The sequence below is a fragment of the Columba livia genome, chromosome 9 (assembly GCF_036013475.1).
Source record: "Columba livia isolate bColLiv1 breed racing homer chromosome 9, bColLiv1.pat.W.v2, whole genome shotgun sequence".
Taxonomy (NCBI): Eukaryota; Metazoa; Chordata; class Aves; order Columbiformes; family Columbidae; genus Columba; species Columba livia.
This window is the reverse complement of record NC_088610.1, coordinates 3095456-3113498: the sequence shown is the minus strand read 5'-3', so window position 1 is coordinate 3113498 and position 18043 is coordinate 3095456.

Here is an 18043-nt window from a genome sequence, read left to right as displayed (position 1 = left end):
CTTGGAGAATGAAAAATCTCAGAGAAAGTTTTCCTCCGACTTCTCAAAGGGTTTGAGGGCTGGGGTGGAGATGGGAGGAGGAGAAAGGAGGTGATGTGTTTTTCCTCTAATAAAATGTAGGTGTCAGGTAATATCAACCAGAAATTGTCTTGTTGTCTATAAAGCAAGTTTCATAGTTTGGGTTCTCTTCCCAGCCAGTTAACATTGGCTACAAGTGGCCAAGAAAAGCCCTGCACGTGGCACGGAGCCTCCAGCACATCCTGCTCCCATAACATGGACAAGAATAAAAGCTCGATTAACAGAATGTCATGTTTGTGTCAGACTCAAAACTCTCCCGAAGGCAGACACAAAAATCATTGTAAGTGCATATTTGTGTACAAGAACCTCATCCAGACTGAAAGAGGGAAAGTCAGAGTAAATCACTCCTACTAACAGCTCTAGAGTTTGAGTGCTGTCAATAGATTTTTAGCATGTTTGACACGACCTGTCTACAGCACAAGTACACAGACTGAGACTGTACAAAAAAAGATATACTTTCCATAACCTGCTACTCCTAAAGAATTATTGCAAGAAAGACCATTCTAAAAAGTCATTCCTGTTAGCTCCTAGACGGAGAAACCACAACTCCAAAATAACATCCCATTGGAGGGGTTGAGAAGTGAAGAAAAAATAATTGGCCTGACTCTCAATATGAAGAAAATATTGAAAGCAAAACAAAAGAGTAATTGAACTTTTCAAAATTAAGGCAAGATCAAAACCAAGCAAGAAATGAAGTGCTATGCTTTTGATTTTTATTATTTTTTTTAAACTGTATCCCCCACCGAGACACTTTCGGAGGAAAACATCTTCTGCATTTTCTATGCCAATTAGTGCATTAATCGTTTCTTGATTCTTCATATTTAAAAGAGTTTGCTTGCTCCATTTTGTAATTGCACAGGACTAGGGGAGAACAGAACTGTATATTCACAGGTACTGCTAAAGAAGACACAGGCACCTTTGTTTCTCTTCAGACAGGATCAACCACCTTTTGAAGATTAATAGTCATACACATAGTGAGAAAAATAATTGTTTTAACCTTCATTATTAATAGAAATGGGGAAAGCCCCACTTTTATTGTTTTGCTTTAATGCTACTTTCTCCCTTGAAAGTGATTCTTTCAAAATACAGTTTCTCAATTCAAGATTCATAGACCACTAAGAACCTGTGGACAACCAAGAGATGCTAAAAGAAGCAATAACTTACTGACTTGAGGACAGAAATTCAAATAGCTCTGTAACACAAGCAGACACTCTTAGCATTTGACATAATAAGTTATCTCAGTAGCCAGCTGCATTTTTAAGATGAGACGACAGTAATTTTAAGGATGACTTCCTCTTGTCTCCCTGCATAGTTACCGTACATTTCTAGCACTTAAAATATTCTTTCCACCTCGTATTCAGTATAAATAGACACAGTCTTGATTCTTACAGGCAACATGGATCTGAGGTTTCTAGTTCCATAATTAGTAAAAAAGCACTATTTTGTTTGTTTGTTTGTTTTAATTCCTGTCTGAAATAATCAAAAGAAAATGCTGAAAACCTTGGAGAAAGTTATTTAAAGTGTCTTAACCAAATAAGCAGGAGGAAATCCATGATAACCCCTTCAACACCTGGAAACAGGCAATTCTCATGACTGCAGCTGAGCAAACTGATCATAATTTACAATAAATCCCTCTTCCTCCTGTCTGCATATTATCTGAAAACAGATGGAAAAGGCAGCCAAAAAACATTAACTCAATTTTTGCTGTGTCCTTACAACACCAACAGATGCCATGTGAGCAACCACAAGGTGAAGTTTGAGGCTGCTTGGAATGTGTTTCTTGTTAAAACAGCCCAGGTCAGTTCTGACCAGACCAAAGCGTGGACTGGGGTCCCACCACTGGGAAATTTTGCAGCCTTTTTATAAAGATTTTTATGAATGCACATTCATTATACTAACAAAAAGCATTGTGCATGGCTTCAAATGAACATTAGAGATTGTTTGCACCCTTTTCCCACATAGATGGTTAAAAGGAAACCTTTAGTGTTTAGAAATCTCTCCGCAACAGGCAACTTTGCTGTAAAAAAAAAGGTATCTGGGTTCTTTGGGTACTTAGCAGCTGAGGTGATCTGTCATCTGTGAAGCATAATGATGAAATGCCATGATCACACAGGTCTTCATAACACACCTTTCAAAGCTCTCTTCAGAGCGCACTTTGATCAAAATGTTTACAAGGCAGGAGCTTTGCAAGCAGTTCGTGAACATCAATCTTTATCAGGGTTATGTACCAACACTGAGCTGTTAGGGTACATACCTATGGACTTGCACTTCTAATCGCAATATTAAATATCTAAGTTTTTTGTGTTATTCTCAAAAAAGAAAGTTTTCATTAAGCCTAGAAGACGAAAGACTATATAGGCTTCTAAACCTATTTATAAAGAAAGTCTGAAATTATGAATGACACAGAAAAAAAAAAAAGATTGCTGAAAAAGCATGCATAATTCTCATCTATTTTAGTGAAAAAATACAAGAAAGAGAATAATAATTAATGATTGGGAAACTAAGAAAATACAGTATAAGATTGAACATAACTATAGCAAATTGTTGCAGCAAATATTGATTAGACTCCTGCTTCTCAGTCTTCACAGCTTTGCTTTTGCATCTTGCAGAAGAACTAAGATTTCAAGACCAAAAAAAGAAAGGCCACAGTCATTTTAATTTAACTGTGAGTCAGGTAGAAGACATGAAAATATGCCCAGCAGAGCACATCAACGAGCTGAAAGAAAACAACCAGGAATACAAACAATGAGTCAGAATGAGCGACTTGATTACAAAACCCTTGCTGTTCTTCAGAGGGTGCACCAGTGAGGACCGATATAAAATGTGACCACAGAGAGAGCTTTACAAGGTGATTGCGCTGAAGATGATTATTTTTGGACTCTAGTGGCCATTACAGAGCCAATTCATGTCAAACATCAATATTCTGCAATTCATCTTATGAAGTGCCAAGAAAATAAGGCAAGTAAAAAGTTTGTTTCTACACCAAAACATTTTATACAGAAAACATAAAACAAAAAAGCATGCGCTCATGCATCATTTCCCCTAATTCAGAAGATATTTCAGACTCCATTTTCCTTTCTCCCTGACTAGATTTGATTTAGCAAAGTCACACACATGTAAAATGAGAGCAGAAAGGCTTTATATTTAAAAAGTTGCACATCTGCTCCATACTTCAGGTTGGTTTTTATGTACACCTATGAATTTTGGTGGCAGAACAGCAAGATAAGTCCCCATAATTCAGTTCTCTCCTTGCTCTTTCTATTCACCTGCTACAAATCTCTCTCTATTCCTTTATACCTCCCTATTTCAGGCTCAGGTTGACAGCAAATGCTGATTTAATGCAGCTGCAGCATCTCTGCCCCCATCTCTCCTGAAATCTTTTCTTGCTTCTTAACAACATCCCCAACTTCCTTATCTACTTTTACTTATTTAATTCTAATTAAATCACCTTTAGAATGCATTTGGGGTGCACATTGTAGTAAAGACTATACAAAGAAAATTGTGCATAACAAGAGGAAAAGAACATAATAGCTTTGTGTGCTATTGAGATGAATCCATTAAAGGAGGGGTATTTTTATCTACAAGTATTATGCATTAACAAAAGGAAACATTTTTTGTGTCTGTATTCCCCAAGCCTGCACTGAGAGGATCCGCCCTATGATAAAGAAATAAAAGAATACTCCTCTCAGTTCAAATTTAGAGTAAGTCATACCTTAACAGAATACAGATTTCCCATATCATGTCTTGCTTTCATTCCAGATCTCAGTACATACATAATACACCACCAAGAGAAATTATTAGGGTGTGAAAAAAACCTCATAGACTCCACTTAAGTGCCCCCCAAAACTACCTTGTTGCCAATGTCACCAGCGACTGGCACATGTGCCACATCTCTCTAGGCTGTCAACTACATTTCAGAGATGGAAAAAATGCCATGATATTCAAGTAAGAGACAGAAGCAATTTCACAGCAACAATAAAGTCCTTCGGTGATTTTTACCTGAGCAGTAGAATAATGCAGAAGGCAGCAGAAGGAAAAAAGAGAAAAGAACACAAGAGATGTCGGAAACTGGGTAAAATATACATGGGAACATTTTGAGCTATCTGGTAACTAAGCCGTGCCATCCAACTTCTTTGTCAGCCTCAGCAGATCTACTGATGAGACATTAAGAGTTATTCTATACTAGTTGACAGAAACAGCTACAGTGGTAACTATGTGCGTGTTATTAGATGCAAATGGTGTTTGGACTCAAATAGTATGTCTGACAAGGCAAATACACACTGCCCATTTCAGATATTCTGATTTTTCAAACGATTCAAAGCTGGAAACTTTTAACCTTTATCCCAAGTTTCTTTTAACCTACAAAAGTTCAACGTAGTTAACAAAAAATTCAATGCAGCTAACTACAACCTAAGGCTATTTTTCAGTAATGCTAAGCAATTTAACTTTGTGCTTCTTTTTATTATCTGTGATTTTAGGCCTTTTAGAATCCAGTTGTGACTCAGTTTCTTGTCATCAGTGTTTTTAATACTGCATCTTGATTTATGTAACTGGACTTTTTGTGCTTCTCTGCATGCACAGATGCCTATTTGGTCATAAAGGTGCCAAAGACAAGAAGAAAAATTATGTACAACTGTCCAGTCATATTTTAATAAAAAAACATAGAAAAAAGAAATCCCTACGAACTCCTGCAGACATAAAATGATGCGGTTCTGCTGTGAATAATGTATGATAGAATAAAGTAAACTGCAGAGATTTAGTCACAATTTGTCTCCAAAGTTTGAGTTACTGCTGGATGTAGATCTAACCTACACTTAAACTGAGTTGACCAAAATTAGGCATTGTGATGTGCTGTTGTCTAGCTGGCATTTTCCCAGAAAGCAAAGAATTCTTTTGCTAAGTTCACAAGGGCAAGACCGGATTTTGAGAAATCTATTCATGGCTTCCCACCAATAATATACCATTTTCCCCACAACATCATTTTAACTTCATGACCTTTTTCTCCCAAGTTAGTATAAGCTGCCATAAAGAAGCTTGCCCTTTTAATAAAGACATTCTGAAGGACTAGAAAGTAGATACTAAATGCAGAAAGTGGGGGAAAAAAAAATAACTGAAGATTCAGAGGTTAATAGGACTATTATTTTCCCAACTTACACTGATTCAAACCCTTTTAAATTAATTGCCATTATACCACTTAAAAACCAGTTCTTCACCACTTGGAAAACAGTGTCCCTTGCTGCTTTCAGTCACACTGCTCAAACATGGCATGTTTTCATCCATGAAATAAAGAAGAAAACCCAAAAAACAGTTTACATGGAAAAAACAGAAATGTATTCCTCTCTTCACTATTTGGGATGCTAAACACCTTCAAAGAACTTTTGAAAGCTATATTATGCTTCCAACAATCTAAACTTTTATCTTGAACTATTTTGATGGAAAACAGAAAGGAATTTTAAATATAGTGCTCAAGATCTTATTTGGGTAGTTGTAAGATTCAGCTGCATCTTGTGGTCTCCTGCTCACCCATCAGAACTCATGGTGGGAGCTCCCTGGGCCGCTGGAGTAACTCAAGGTTGCTGACACTAAAATGCAGCTACAGAGATGAAACTTCTGTGCAGGGTTGGATGAAACATATACAGACTCTAGAGGGAGTTCTAACTTTGCAATATTTTTCCCCTTACAAAATTGTTATCAGTAGCTCAGATCAAACTAAACAACAACAAAGGCAAAGCCATGCATGATGTTTCTTCTGGACGTCTTGTTTTCTCTTCCCCTTTGTTACTGGGCAGAGTGAGAACTGCCTGGCATAGTCAAAGATTTGTTTTTTGCTGATACTGACATGTATTTCAGGGTTTTTTTTCCCCCTCACCTGATAATGATGTATGGAAACTCTTTTCATTTAGCTGTTCTTAGTTGACTTGGTGCACCTCCAATCTGAATGCTTCACCAGTTCATGCAGCATCTAAAAGACTTGCGATATTTAAAGTGGATGAACTACACTCAGACAGCCAGTCTTCAAATATTCAGCATAACAAAGCATTTGTAAAGATATTTTCACCAACATAAATTAGCTCTTTTCTGCTGCCTGTGTATTCCTGTCGCCAAATCAGAGGGTGCATATTTATGCGTGTTACACTGGGACACACATACCCAGCACAAGAACGATGGATCACACAGATAGCCAACATGTCTACCACCTTCTCACCAATCCCTGAATTAACTTTTAGCTTTTCCAGGCCTCTTGAATGGAGGGGATTTCCTCAGCATTTTGCACCTGCCAAAATCCCCCCCAGTTGTAGGAGGAACTACTATACAGCAGCTCAGGATGCAGCTGTTGTACCTGCATCATCTGTCTTCATACAGCATCTTACCCTGGCTGCCTTGAAACAAATGTACTTTCTTTACAGCTCTGATTGAACTTTAATAGCTCACACTAGATATCAAGAAGCCAAAAAAATAGAAAAGGACAATATACGTTTCAAATATTTCTTCATATTGAAGGTAAGGCTTAAGCAATCTAATATTGCAGTATTTTTCTGCTTTGAGGCACAGTATCATGTCGGCTCATCCTAGCTGAAGAAATTCATAACACCGGAAATAAAGGCTGGTAATCCTTTATTATTGTGTCTTCCTCTTAATCTAACATTTACTCTCACTTTTGGTTTTAGCATTTCAACAACAGGTTAAAACTTTCCCCTCACTTTTTTTGGTAAAGACGGAAATTTACAGTGAGGGAAAAAACAACAAAACTCACAAACACACACATTCCTTAGGAAAGTCTTCTACCTGTCCAAACATTAATTAACACACAAAAAGATATCTGTTGTTCAATTTTTTCTCATAGGATGAACATAGCACATTGCACAGACATAACAACCAACTATCTGTAGAAAAACTGAGATGACTTCTAACAAACTTCCATATGTTACCAGGGAAAAAAAAAAGAGGTAAACTAAGCCACCTGTCTACCTCTCAGCCTTCAGCTCTCACTTCCACAGTGTTTTATGTTGCTACAATGGAACCAGAATCTGCAAAACAGATATATATGCACATCTGTTCCAGGTTCCAGTATAGGTTGGGAAATTACATATTAGAGAGCACTGTAGGGGAAAGGGACCTGGGGGTCCTGGTGGACAACAGGATGACCATAAGCCAGCACTGGGTCCTTGTGGCCAGGAAGGCCAATGGCATCCTGGGGTGTATTACAAGGGGGGTGGTTAGTAGATCAAGAGAGGTCCTCCTTCCCCTCTACTCCGCCCTGGTGAGACCACATCTGGAATATTGTGTCCAGTTCTGGGCCCCTCGGTTCCAGAAGGACAGGGAACTGCTGGAGAGGGTCCAGCGTAGGGCAACAAAGATGATTAAGGGAGTGGAGCACCTCCCTTATGAAGACAGGCTGAGGGAGCTGGGTCTCTTTAGCTTGGAGAAGAGGAGACTGAGAGGTGACCTTATTAATGTTTATAAATATATAAAGGGTGAGTGCCATGAGGATGGAGCCAGGCTCTTCTTGGTGGCAAACAATGATAGGACAAGGGATAATGGGATCAAGCTGGAACACAAGAGGTTCCACTTAAATTTGAGAAGAAACTTCTTCTCAGTGAGGGTGACAGAACACTGGACCAGGCTGCCCACGGAGGTTGTGGAGTCTCCTTCTCTGGAGACGTTCAAAACCCACCTGGACATGTTCCTGTGCGACCTCACCCAGGCGTTCCTGCTCCAGCAGGGGGATTGGACTAGATGATCTTTTGAGGTCCCTTCCAATTCCAAACATACTGTGATACTGTGATATATATATGCGTTATGAACCACAGTTTCCCCCTGACCACTCAGTGGTTTCTTTTTAATTCAAGGAGTAAAACCAGTCAAAACTTACACATTGAAGATGGAGGGGGAAGTAAACTTGTTTAAAGAGATTTTTGAAGGCGTAAAAAAGTGTGCTAAGCCAGATACTCTTCATTTTCAAAGTGCTTTTTCATCCTATTTCCCAACCTTGGCTCTATTTCAAGTCAGTATTGCAGGATGCAACTGTGCTGAACTTGGGAGATCTTTTCAGGCCTCAGAAATTTATAGCTGGCCTGTGAGCCTTTGCCTACGGAACCCACTGCAAGTGTAAAAGCCGCCTTCTCTATTTTTCTGCTTTGCTTTGTGGAGCAGCGGATAACCAGAGAAAGACCTGAAATATAAGTTTCAGAAGCATTTCTGGGATGATTTTCCCCTGAAATAATAATAGGACATGCAGCACAGAAGTCTGGAGGAGGAACTCCAGCAGCCTTGTCTTTATGCTCTTTCCATGTTTTCAAACCACCTCCTCAGCATCCTGAAGCTAAGCATTTGTACAAAGTACATTATTTTCTCCTCAATATAGATTTTAAAATCATTTAATAGGCTCTGAATAGCAGAGAGGGGGGGAAAATGCATTTTGCTTCTGTCAAAAAGCGGCAACAGAATAATGGACTGGCTGGAAATGTGTATTCTCTAAATGTTGCTGCTCTTGGACAAAGATGCTCGTACTCCAGTGAGCTGCATGAAGTAAATTGCCTATTTGTGTAAATATGCCAAATGACTACTTATAGACTTGATGGCTGGACACAAACTGAAACATTCCTTCCTAACTCTAGATCACAAGCTTTTTACTGGTGCTGGCACAGGTTGGGACAGTAGACAAGAGTTTTCAGCATACTGCAGTGCTGAGAATCAGTGTTCTAGAGAGGGGAATGGGGAGCTGTTTGGACAGAGGGATATTTGCCTGAGCAAAGCACCATAGGGCTGTCAGGGACAGTGAGAACTGCCACAGTCAACAGGCCTTTGCTACCAGTAATTCAAATCAGCCCTCAATCAGTTAAATGAACCTATAGAATTTACTAGGACTTGGTTTTTTTGGAGAGAAAGGTACCTTTCCTGCTAAGAGTTATGTCTGATCTAATAGTACATACATGCTCACTACATGAGCAATTCTGACAAACTGCATAACAGAACCCAAAGGTTTTAAGCCAAGATCAGAATAATGGTTGGATTTTTGGTGCACAGCAGGTCACCTGTTCTCCCTCTGAAGAGGACAGCAAACCACATTCAAGCTCAAACCTCCACCCAGCTCTCCAGCTGTCCATGACCACACTATAACATCATGAACTGCTCTCCAGCTGTCCACGACCACACTGTAACATCATGAACTGCTCTCCAGCTGTCCACTACCACACTGTAACATCATGAACTGCTCTCCAGCTGTCCACTACCACACTGTAACATCATGAACTGCTCTCCAGCTGTCCATGACCACACTGTAACATCATGAACTGCCCCAGCACTAAGGAAAAAGTGAGCTTTAATTTCCAGTTGATTTTTACAATCATTTGGAAGCAAATTAAACTTGCATTTGAATTACTTTACAGTTATAAGCCAATGCATTTCAGAGGCTGCTGATCAATTTGTGTAGTTTATCACTTGTTACAAGACGCTGATGGCTGTTTAATGTGTCCTAAACATAACCTTGAGACAACAGGAGCTCAAAGCATTTCATAATTGTATTCCTCAGCACAAAGCAAGTTCCACAGTTAACGTATGGAAAGAGCAAACAGTTATTCCATTCAAAATAAATACAAATATTTCCTGATCTTTCAACTGTCAACTACTAAACATTTCAACTGTGTTTCACTGTAAAGCACTCCATGACTTTCTGAAGAGCACTTCATAATTTCCTCCCTTCTTTTAAAAGGATACAGAAGAGGTAGAGAAGTACAGAACTACAGCTGAAGTAGCAACACAGAGAGAAAAAAATCTCAGCATCCTAAAGATGCCTATGACTTATAATCGCATCACGATTACTGTCCAGCATCGTTAAAATGGGGTAAATAATTCATCCTGTCAGTAGATCAGACCAGAGGATATGCTTTATCATCACCTCCCAGCAACAGCCTTCCTGCAAACCCCTGTCAGTGAAATAGCTCCAAGCGATTTCAGGAGGCAGCGACCCTTCAAGATGTGCTAAACCTCTACTATAAAAACCAACCAGCTGCTCATCATGCAGATCTGCTGAGCTGCTTACAAAGGTTTCATGAATAAATGGATAGTTGTGGCTCAGGCACCATAAAGGACAAAGCTCAGCAGCTCCCTTCAGTTGGCAAGCGATAGAGAGAAACACTTCGACTTGCATATGCATGGACAGCTATAAATCAGTAAGATTGCCCCTGAGCTTCTATTCCAAGCCTGCACTCAAGCAGTAGTTCATAGGCTGTCTCTTGCAGAAGAGCACGCAAGAATATCTAAGCCCAAGAAAGGACCTGTAGAAGCCAAGCAGATTTATAGACCGAGCAGCCAGTTGTCAGTGGAAAAGTCAGCTTACTCATTAGTCTGCCTCCACACAGGAGGAAAAAAAAGGAAAGGAAAAAACTCAACTGCGACAAAGTCCTTTAATAAATCCAGGGCAGTGGTTAAAGTTAAAGCTAACCCAAATTCTATCTATTTTTCAAACCATCATGCAAAACCCACCTATATGGAACTTAGGAGGAAGATTTTGGGGACATCAGAAATATTCTGCATGTCTGGATTAGGCTGCTAATCCCAATCCAAGTGCAGAGAATTTCTTCCTTGCTTTTCTGCTTCATACCTGGTAAAGCTGAGGTAATGGCTCAGGTGCGTTTAGCACTTAACTACCAGTCAATGGGCTGTTCAGCTTGGGTCCACCCATTTTTAACAGTTGAGATCCCAGCATCTTGGTACAGATGGAAATCTCCAGGTAGTTTCTAAAAAACAGAGGCTAAACAAGTAGCTTTTTGAGAGAGGAAGAAAAAACAAAACAAAAAGCCTGAGGGCCCTAGAAACTTGTTTAAATGTTTCAAATAAAAGATTCAAATAAGAAAGAAATGAGGAGCTGAAATGGTTGCTCAAAGAAGGACAGAAGCAACTCTGAAGGAGTAAAGGGGAGAAAGGAGCCATTTCCATGTATTTCATAAGACTACAGGAAACGTTCAGAAATAGAGAGGAAGGTGATGAAAGCAAAACACCCCAAGTAAAGGCTGTCAGTTCCTTCAGCAGATGGAAGGAACTCCCAGTTAGACAGGTTTCTCCAGAAACCCAGGAGAAGGGAAGGAAATCCAGACCTGCATCCTGAGAAAGCCACCGTCCCAGCATACCAGCAAGGCCACACAAAACCTTATTTCCGTGCAAATGCACAAACCCGACATCTGAAAAGAAACAAACACTACCAAGAAGATGGTCAAATATCAGTTTTAGCGAGAGGAAAGATCAGGCCTAAGTCCAGACCAGACTGAGTCCAGCAAGAGCTGCAACATGGTGAGAAGCATCTACATCTCCATATACTCGTGCATTATGTAGCTTGAAATATTTATTAAGCAGAATGCTAACGATAACTTTATCCTCCCGTTGATTACCTCTCTTGGGCAGCTAAATATTAACATGAGGTTGTTCTTCCTAGCTAATTTAGTAAGCAAGAGCTAATTTAAATGAGCATATCCTTTAGGAGTAATCTATGTGAATAATGATCCTAACTTGTTTTCATACAGTAGTTGTGACTTATTTAGGCTTTCACAGTACTTTAGGGTTTCTAAAAGAGGCACTATGCAAATTACCCTGCTTAGTAACAGCATGCTGGAGCAAGTACCTCCTGTTTGTGTGGTTTTTATTGACTTGTTTTGCACCACTTCAGCAACACGCACTCCTACGCGTAGGAGGGAGTTCAGACACGCCAGATAATGCCTTGTAACATCTTCCTACTCAAGCATCCTAGGAGATGTTTTCCCTTCATTTGTCCTTTTCACATAACCATGCTGTTCTTTTTATTTCCCAATATTAAGATGAGACACTTGGTGATGCAGGAGCTGGGATGGAAACAGCGCTGAGCCCATGGAGCAGACTCGCACTTCTCTCATCTGCAGGATTTATTTACTTTTTCATTTGGTTACACTAATCCTATTGGGTTTCAAAACATCATCTGATTTCTCAGCAAACCCCAAAACACGGGGTAGCTGACCCACTGTGGGCATTTTGCATAGACAAGGACAACAAAAATTTGATATTCTCCCAGATACCTTCAACATTTATATCAGACGAAACTTCGACATTGAAGAGGGGAGGGGAAAAAAAAAGTAAACTGTGTTTAAAGTGATTTTTGAAGGAGAAAATAAGTGTGCCAATAAAGGATTTTCTGTGGGAACTAACAGTTGTCACACTGAAAGATGCCATAAATCCGAAACACTGGGGATGTGTGATCTACCCAGAGCACATCACATTCACACTCTGACCTTTTCCAAATGTAATGACCTTGGTCATTATCTAAATGACCGCTGTTCATATTTTCATCTTTGCTATTACATAAGAATTTATGAGGTGGTATCTCGTGTCTTTCCAGACTTCTGCTGGATTTCTGAACCCTGTAAGGAGCCACCATTAATGATGGTGGATCTCATGGACAAGCAAAGTGACACAAATCCTGTGTGAACACCACAGGAAACTGAAAAAAGAAACTCTGGAGCAACATGGGACTTAGTATGAAACACACTTTAAAAGGGAAGGAGGAATGATCTGGTCTGACATTTTGTGCTTGCTTAGACCTTCTTTTAGCTTTGTCCCATGACTGCTGTGGCTGCTCTGAGCTGCCCTCATGACCTCCCTCCCCAGCTGAACAGCCAAACTCCTTCTGCCAGGGCTCTCTAGTGTGTTTTATTCTATGCTAGCCAGGTTAACCATGTTTTTTTTTTAAGCACTTTCTGCCAATTTGACTGATTTTAACTCAACCCTTCACACAGGGAAGGATCCTAGATGGCAGATCAATGCTATAATAGCTGGTGACCAAGAACAGAGGAGAGGGGGCACCACAAGGGCCAAGACACAGCAGAAGCACTCAGAGCACTTGTTGTCAGCACAGCTGTAGCTGGTTAACTGGCATCATAGCCACTCCAGTTTTTCCTATAGCACATTACTCCAATTGGCTCAGTGGTAGCTCATGAACTGACTCCTTGTATGCTGAAATTATCAAATGTGGAATTTATGGCTGAGAACTGCTGCAGTGCTCCCAAACCAGTCATGACAGGGACAAGAGCAATGGCTCTCCCAATGGCAGGCAGGAGATATCACATGCACAGTTAAAATTCCCTTGATGCCAAACCCAGGACTACAGTCTGCAAAAGTAGCCTTGATTTCCAGCTCAATATATAGAACAGATGGTCTTCAAGGACTGAGGTTCACTGCATGGTGCAGCACAGCACACTATAAAACCCACTTGAAAGAGAAAGGCTTCAGTTCACTTTGCCTGACATTTTTTTTCCACTTGCATGAGGCTCATTCAAAGCCTTCCCCAACTACAGCTGTGCCAGCTGCAGACACCCCAACTCACACTGGGATGTGTCTTTCTTCTTCTAGTACCAAGGTCAGGAAGAGGGGTTGCTAAGGCAGACTCTTTTTATAAATCCTACATTACAGGGAGCTGCTTTACCTCTAGGCTGACCTGGGAGGCTGCAAACTGGTTTTGAGATACCTTCCTCTGCCTTGTTCCTCTGGGCAGCTTCAAATGAAGAAGTACAAGAGAAGACTGAATTTGCTCGTGTAACATTTCAGCCAATCAGGTATAGTCTGTAAAAAACAGGGCTGGGAGGAGAGGAAGAAATATAGAATATTAAGGGTTTTTTTTCTGCAAACTATTTGTAATATTGTGACCAAATGATCTCTGCTTCTCGTTAGATCCCAAGTAATATGGAAAAGGGTCAGTACCTGACATTTGCAAAGCACAGCAGCGCTGACCACTTTATCTTCATAGGGACTTCAGGCAGATTGCTGTGCAATTTAGTTACCTTAGTAACATCAGACAGCATGTAGACTTGCAAATAGTTGTTATGTCACCTTGCCAATCTGCTGCTACACCTACCAGGAATGCAGAACAAGCAGTCAATTACAGGGATATCACTCCAATTCATTATCCTTGCGTGTAGGAAAACCGTCACTTCTTTGCTTATGAAATTAGCTTAGTTCCAGTGGGAAACTGTACATCTTTTACTATGATTTTTTTTTTTTCCACTGAAAAAAATACCTTAGAAGAACTGGCTGCTTATTGCTTCTGTTTCTCCTGATACCACTTTGCATAAATGATATGACATGACCTCAAAACAACGACATCCTGATTTCCTTAATATTACATACATTTAATTTTGAGTTAGGAATTATATACTGAGGCAGCAGTTTTTGAAATACTGGAAACTAGTGAACATTGCATATACAAAGAAGCGAAATGCTCTTTTCATAGGTGTCTATGGAAGACAACGAAAAACAAGCCTAATATTCATTGTTCTGCAACCAAAAGGAAGTTTGAATGAAACCTTTAAAAATATTTTCTAAAAAACAAATACCGCTCCATTATAAATGTAACAAGAAACCAGTTAAAGGGAAACTTGACCTGATGTAAAGACACATACAAGATTTCTTTATTACTTTTAACATAACACGAAGAGAAAAACACTCTTAAAATTGTCAGCTGGTAGTTTAGATCAGGTGTGTGAAGCTGGTACTGAAGATCTGAGGAGGATTTTGCTGTGATTAACAAGAACTTCTGTTTTAAAACCAGCGGTCCTCCCACAGCCTTTTTCACATCTACCTCCCCTATAGCAAACAACAGAAAACTGGGCACACGTGTGCACCTATTTATCCAGTTGACCATCAAGTGTATTGATAGAGCTGGTTCTTTGTTAAAAAGCCGTGTTTGGGGAGGATGGTGACTTATGTTGGTCAGTGTGTAAATTAGGACGATTTGTGCCATTTCTCCAGCAGACAAGCACACGGATGGGACAAAGCACATTTGTTGTAGTCCTGGTTCCTGGGGTAATCTGTTTTTAGAAGAAAAGTCTATTTTGAAGTGATTGGATTCTTTCTCATGCCATAGATCTGCTCTCTTGAAAGTAGAGTTGAAAAAAAAAAAATCAGGAAACTTCTGTGCAATTACTTTAATTAACAGTAAACAACAATAAGAACTAAACGAGGCTCTTGACATACGTAATTTAGCAGGAAGCAGAATCTCTCTCATGACACTACTTTACATAGGAATGGCAGCAAGGTATAAACATACTGTCCTCATAACTCAAATTTCACTTTCCTTCACTTTAATGCCTTCACTTTTATTTTAAGTTATTTTGAAAATCATATTAGCTTAGCACCAGAGCCATCATGCTCACTATTTGGACAAGAATGAAGGAATAAGAGACAGACCTCTTTCCCCTTTGGCTCTCTGGGAAAGAAGACGACACAATCACCTCCTTTTTGCATCGCATTCACGCTGCCATTTGAGCATCCACACACAACACAGCCCTATCACAGATGCAAGTATGAAACTCAAATGATGACCAATTTTTCCGCAAGTTCGCAGCACCCAAATTTAAGCTAGAACATCATTCAGCTGCTGAGTGCAAAAGCCAGATTTCTCAGGCAGCATCTCAGGAGGCTTATAAGGGTTTTGCAGGAACTGTAGATTAGGGTCCACACTCAGAAAAAAATGTTTCATATCCCTTGGTGTGCCAGGTTAAATGGGTAGAGAAATAGCATTTAGGACACTGGATGCTAAACCTCTTCTGGAAACGTGGCCACAAAAGCACAGAAGTGGAAGCTAAGGCTGAATGTTTGTGTTTTTTTCTTTAAAAGCAATAGAAGCAGCTGGATATTCATCTGGTAGCCCCATCGCAATCCCACTGAGGACAATACGATTATCCACCTGAGCGGCTAATTGCAAGAATCAGACTACTGTGCACAAATGTGTATATCTATTATACATAATATATGGATATATATACTAAATTTCTGCCAAACAGCTGTTTATTTTAGAGGCGACAGCTGTTATTTGGATTCAATTTCTGATTTTTTTCAAATGTCACAGGAAGAAACATTACACATTAGCTTACAGTTGCATAAGCTACTCACTGGAATTAATAAACTTTCTGAAAACCACATCTAGAATTGCATTAATAATGAACCATTTGTGTTTTATACCATGACCTGATAAGCAGTGCATTAAAAGCCTATGTTGACTAAGCACATAACTATTTTTCATAACATTATTTTTTGCGTATTATTGGAAGCTCTATAGTAAAAAATTTCAGTTAACATTTATAATTCGTTAATGTCATTCAAAATTATTTTAAATTCCAAACATGTACTAATTGTACAATAGTTAGCTGGGATAAGAGGCCCGTATTGCAAGGTCCTGCACAAATACATAGAAATCACATTTTAAAATACTAGTTTAGATAGAGGGCAGGTAACACTCGTTCCTGCATTATAAATGGAAAGAAATATGTATTATCAAACTTTTAGAAATGCAAGTCTTTTCCTGTTCTCGTTAAAATAAATGATTAATGCCTTTGAAAACATTGTGGCACAACTTTGCCAAAACAAAGTCTGAGCATTTTTAGAAAAGATGTTACAATGTGGGCCCTAAATCATTGTATCTTTGTCCAGGTCAGAAGAGATCACTGGAAGATCAAGTAACTGAAATACTTAGTCCTTTTTTAGCATGTCAAGAACAAGCTTTTCTTCTCTGCTTAGTCCTCATTTCATCTATACAAAAAAGGCTGAGTTTTGAAATTTTAAGTATTAACCACAGGATATACTGGATCAGTAATGTTTAACCTGACATGGCTTAAAAATATTTAAATCAAACTACAAGAGAATATACTACTTTCTTGCCATTATGCTAACCCTACCTTCATAAAAATATTTGTTTTAATACAAAAATAATGACATGAGACTACATAACTTAAGTAACAGAGCAGGATTTTCAGTTTGTCAAAATTAGAGGGAAAAAGTCTCATTACGAAGACTGAGTAAAATAAAAATGGTATTTAATTTTTCATAATAAATAGCAAATTGATTTGAAAGTAATAGTACTATGACCTCTCTGATAGTGCTCTGTTCTGTGGCTCGGCCCTTCCTCCGTGGCACACACAATGAGTTGGGCTTCTCTGTGCGATGACACCTGTCCAGCACATGGCAGAGGTACCCAAGGCAGCCCCAAGAAAGCAACCCAACCACTGCAGATCCTGCAGCAAAACCCACGTTAGCACTCATTGACCCTCTGGAAGAGGACTAAGATAAATTGACTTCCTCCAGGGTGGTTATGACTCTCCCTATTACTCTTGGGTATCTACCTCTGCTTTGCCACATAGGCATATTGACGTTCAATTAGAAGCTAAAAACCCAAGATCATAACTAACTTATAATTGTCTCTCTTGGGCTCCTGCTCTATGTTTGCCAAAAGGATGTGGTTTCACCCTAAACATGACTACGTGGTCTGGCTGGTCATACCACAGCAGCTCCTCCAGCTCCATGCAGATGCCTACCTTATGCTCATGGAGCACCAAGGAAGAGCCATCAGCACCTACACAAAGCAGAGTGGGGATTATTAAAAGTGACAACTACTGCAGTTCAGCTTGTGCAGCACAGAGCCCAGGCTGTCACTGATTTTTCAGTTAGTGAGGTACTTTATAGGCATTGCATCTATTTCTCCTCCATCCCACCCTCCTTCCTCCTCAACTGTTCACATTAGTGCTGCAAGAATGATGCCCCAGGTCCACACTACTTTTGTTCCCTGCTTTTTACCCATCTGTCCCCATCTCCATTGCCATCAGGCTTGTTCCTCATCCCTCTGCCTGCCCCGGGCCAGGTCCTGCCACACATGGGCACAGCTCCTCTTCAAGCTCTGCTGCTGGCCAGGCATCATGACCTGGACCCACACCATCAAAACTGGGAGATTTGGGGAGGAATAGGACCTTTGTGTGAATAGGAGGCTGAAAACAGCCACGAAAGTCAGACTGCCTGATTTAGGCAATCAGCTGAACTGCATTTAATGAAAGTTGGAGCAAGTAGAAAGGATTGCTAGAAAATAAATCACTGATGTAACAGTTATAATGGCAGTTTGTGCATTTAATGTGTGCTGTAGCTGAAGCCCGAGCACTCTAAATTGTCATCTAAAGGT